This window comes from Papaver somniferum, unplaced genomic scaffold (assembly GCF_003573695.1).
Source record: "Papaver somniferum cultivar HN1 unplaced genomic scaffold, ASM357369v1 unplaced-scaffold_118, whole genome shotgun sequence".
NCBI lineage: Eukaryota > Viridiplantae > Streptophyta > Magnoliopsida > Ranunculales > Papaveraceae > Papaver > Papaver somniferum.
Window position 1 is genome coordinate 16,431,561 of NW_020620825.1, and position 4,832 is coordinate 16,436,392.

Genomic DNA, 4,832 nt, shown 5'->3' on the forward strand with positions numbered 1-4,832 from the left:
CAAACAAACATTAACTTGAAATGATGAAATGTATAAGAAAATTGTAATATATGCGAGTAATTCAATTGTTACTAAGAAAAATCAAATCTATCTTTGTACCAGTTGTTGTTCCCTGTCCTCGGCATCATATTTTTCCAGCAGTGATTCTTCTTCTTTAGAAAGAACATATGTAGTATTGGTCCTAAGCTTTTCAATCAATGCTCACGCAAATTGGTATTTGGCTTTGAAGGAGTTAGCTTCCCTGCTAGCACCAAAATTTTCTTCATCTTGCACTTTAACCGGCACTTCATTTTCTTCATCTGGCACAACAATTTCCACTTCATCTACGGGATCAGCCAAGCGCATTTCTGATTCGTCATACTGAAGCAAGAATGATCCCTTTCGGTGACCAATATTCTCCTGCAGTACACAAGAAAAATTGGTTTCAGCTAAAAAATTTGATGAATCCAAAACTGGTTTCATCAAAAAAGTAAATCTGAACAAAAAAAATATTTACCAAAATTCGTTTAAAATAAAACAGACGACATACCAAGCATAACATTTTTAATGGTAACAAGTAATGGTAACAACTCATAGCAATAATCTAATAAAACCCTCGAAGATTTCGAATATTGTCTAAAAAAAATATCAAATAAAACCCTCGAAGTTATCTAAGAAACAAAAATTCAGCTAGAATTTTTGATGAAACCAAAATTGGTTCCATCAGAAAAGTAAATCTTCTAAGTAAATATTTACCTTAGACCAAAGTTCTGTTTTTTCTTCAAGATTCTCGAAGTTAGACAATACTTGTTGACAAATGTTGCTAAGGTTCCATCTAGCAAACCTCAGATACTTGTCTAGCCCATGCTTTCTTTGTGCGATCTTTGTCATCTCTGCAAACCAATACTGCAAAAAAAAAAACAAACCAATATTCAAATTAATCATCAAAAACAAGTCGCTTATTAATCAACAACCAATATTGAAAAAAAATACTTAACTTATGAAAAAAAAAGAACAAATCTTAACTTACCAGAGGGTATATTACACAACCAACAACATTTTCTACGTCTGTTCTGTTTGTCATTATCGAATCAAGTACATAGTCATGGAAGACTTCCGGCCAGCACACCTTGTTCATATCAAACACCATATACAAGTACTTTGCTGCGAGAGTCTGCCCACATTTGTTAGGGACAAATACTGAAACCAACAGAAACATTACGAAAAACTTGACAAAGTCATCCGCTCTGGTTTCATCATTTGCGGCTTCCAGCATACGCTTTTCAATATCGGTTTTTTTCGTCTTTTTATTTCCAGCAAAATAATTAGCCACAAAGACGTTAACCTTTTTAACCAGATCTTCATCAATGTCGTCTGCTTCTACATAATTCACCATTCGGAAACCAAAAGTCACAGCAAAATGTTCTGGAATTGTCCGCAAAGTCATTTTCCTTGATCTTGCTAATTTGAAACAATACGGGAGCTTACCATCAAGTCTGCTTTCAATTGTACTTAAAAACATTATTACTGCTTTTGTCTTTTTGATGAGCTCATCTTTGTTCATTACGCCATCATAGAACGGCTCAAAGAAACGCCAGAAAGGACATGATTTAAGAGCTTTCAAATGCAGTTGCTTGTTTTTTATCAACGCCTTAATTTTCACTGCTAGCTCGCACAAATGATGCAATGAGCACCTGTATGGTTCCTTATCTCTTTTTTTACCTATTGTGAAACCAAAATTAAACCATAAGAGAATAATAAATAATAATGATGAAACCATAAGACATACACTTGTAATGATGAAACCATAAGCACGAACAAAGTGATGAAACCATAAGCATAATTGAAACTTGTATGAAACCATAAGATCACGTAACATAGCGCCAATCTCCACAGTTTGAATTCAAATCAACAGCCAATAACAACTCTAGAAGTAAACCAATAACTAAAAATGATGAAACCAATTTTGGGTTTCATTAAGAAACAGAAAATGATATCTGGTTTCATCGCAAATCTGTTACATCATTCTTGCAGACCTAAACCTAACAAATGAAAAGTGAAGAAACCAAAAATGGTTTCATCAAAAAGACCATATTATTATGATGTAACGGATTAACAATTGGTGGAACCAATTTACCAATTGGTTGTAAAATGATGAAACCCAGAACGGTTTCATAAAAAAAGCAGATTATACTTTGGTTTCATCAAATGAAATATGGTTTCATCAAATAGAAAAAAAAAATATCTGGTTGCATCAAATATACAAACAATTGAAATCTGTTTTCATTTGGTTACATCAAACAAACTGAAACCTAAACCTAAACCAAAGAAACGATGTAACCAAATGAAAATAGAACCTAACCTAAGAAATGAAACCTAAAAGCAAACAGAAAACCAACCCAGAAATCAAATGAAACATAATAATCTTTTGAATTCAAACTCGAAATCAACTTGAAAGCAAATTCGATTTCTTACCTTTAGGAGATGGTTTCGCCATTTTCTTTAGCTTTTCATCTTTCTTTTTCGCCTGTTGATTTTGTTTCTTCGCCATTTGGGGTTAAAAAATTTGGTCAGATTTTGTAGCAGTGGTTGAAGTACGCAACCATAGAATAAGAGAAGAAGGTAAAATCGAGAAGATGATGACGAATACAGATTGATTTTGAACGATTTTGGTTTAGGGATGAGCAGATATGAGATTTCTGGGTTGGTTTTTGAAGGAGTTACAGAGGAGCAGAGGTTTTAAGAAATTTTGTCCGTTACGCAGGTTGTAAAGTAATAAATTAGTGGGTCGTTTTCTTTCTCAGTTTCTTTTAGGTTGAATTAGAGGAGGGTAGTTTAGACAGTTTATGATATTTGGGGTTTTTGTATCACTTTTGTTTGGATGGGTTTTTTGTAGATGGGTTATAACCCCTTTGGGGCTATAACCCGCGGACCGTTACAACAATACACAAATTATTCATTCATGACAGCTCTATAATTCACTTCAACGTACAAATACAGCTTACCTACAAGAGTAGTCCCAAGCTTTCACAGACTTGCACAAAACTACACCTTTTCCTAAAACAAACAGCTCCTTTGATACTTCAATCGACAACTTCATCTAAGATCGGATATGATCCTACCAATCCACTAAGACATACCACACCCACAATAACCCATTACATTCATACTACAACATATACTTCTTCCATATCCTGTGACTGACAAAACTACCACCAATCAACAGTTCATACACTATCCTAACTCATTCATCTAAACCAATTCATAACACCTGCAATACCCATTTTCCAATTGAGTTCTAAAAGCTCACCCCTCGTATCATCCAGTCATAAACTTAGTCTCCGTTATTCAACACAACCTGACTACATCTTCAGCACCATTACATACCCATCATAACCATGTCAATTTCAACTCCAAACTGTACTCACTCCCTACAAAGTTGCTAGAGTAACACAGTTACACTTCCTCCACCAAATCCATTGGAATAAAGCGGTAACTCAATTCAGCACCACCAAGTAATATTACCACCATCTTCAACAGCAGCCTAACTTACATGCTAAAAATCCTAAATAACTAGTTCCAGCTTCAGAACCCATTTGTGTCATTTGTCTTCAATACAACCATCATCACCTGTAACATTCATTCCTTCTATCAGCAACCTAAACACACATCTAAAACTTCCATAGTTCCATTCATCCAATAACATTACCAGTTCCTCAATTCAAAACTAAAACAAGAAACACTTCAATTTGATATCACATCTTAATAGAATTCAATTTACTAAAGAAGAATTACCTTGAACACAATCCATAATCCTTCATAGCTGCTCAACCTCCAACTGATTCGGATTCGGTCAATACTAGTCCTATCCATGTTTCATCTATTTCCTTCTTATCCAAAATCCTCAAGAACATAACCCTAATTCAAATTCCAATCTTCGATTCTCTGATTCACACTCAATACTTCCATCTTAATCCTCAAATTAATCAACACCCATCTCTAATTTCTCAATTCCTAACTCAAACAACGATTCAGATAGAAAACCCTAGTTCTCTCTTTCATAACAGCACTCAAACTCCTCCTTCCCGAGCTCAATCCACCACAACATCTCACCCACTCCTTTGATTCATCAAGCTACTAAACTCCCTATGAATTACTCACACAATTTCAATCTCAAATCACTCGAATTGATAATCGGCAGAGAGGAAGAGAGAGAGAACAAAAGAAGAGAAGAAAGAAAGAAAGAAAGAAAGAAAGAAGAACAAGCAGAAAAATAAGATCGAAGTTTATCTTCTCGATTTAGTCCCGATAAGACCAAGGGAAAACTATGGAACACCCGCTAAATTGGATAAGGGCAGCCCCAGTCGGTTTAATGGCAAAATGATTATTTTGCCCCTCTCACTAAATTGATGATATCTTCTTCGTCCGGTATCCGAAAGACACGTTCGAGTAGTCTACTTCGCATAACTTTTCGATTTCTATCTAGCGATACTAGTTTCATATCTAGATCGTTGTTATATTAATTTCTATTAATTAAAGTCTATTAACTAATCGAGTCAAAAGCGACTAAATCGTCTCTTGATTAGTCTAAAAGCATTGACGAGCTTGAGGGTCCTTACAGATCAGCTAATGGAATCAAGTGCGTAGAGTCCTGCTGGGATTCAGAGACATAAGGAACGCGATTGTACCTTAATCGGTGTGAGACTTGGTTAGGACTCAAGTACATTCCAGTCCGAAATTAACTTGTAGTAGGCTAGTGCCCGTAGCAGCTTAATACATTGTGGTGTTCAAATCTAGACTAGGTCCCGAGGTTTTTCTGTATTTTCGGTTTCCTCGTTAACAAAACTTCTGGT

General features: G+C 35.2%; 1 long non-coding RNA gene across 1 annotated transcript; it reads right to left on the reverse strand.

Moving 5' to 3' along the window:
• Positions 1-2,914: 2,914 nt before the first annotated feature.
• Positions 2,915-4,237, reverse strand: LOC113330352. The gene is made up of 2 exons (XR_003350186.1): positions 3,775-4,237; positions 2,915-3,609 (listed from the first exon to the last, which is right to left on the reverse strand). It is a non-coding gene; the product is annotated as an uncharacterized LOC113330352 (long non-coding RNA).
• Positions 4,238-4,832: the final 595 nt, after the last annotated feature.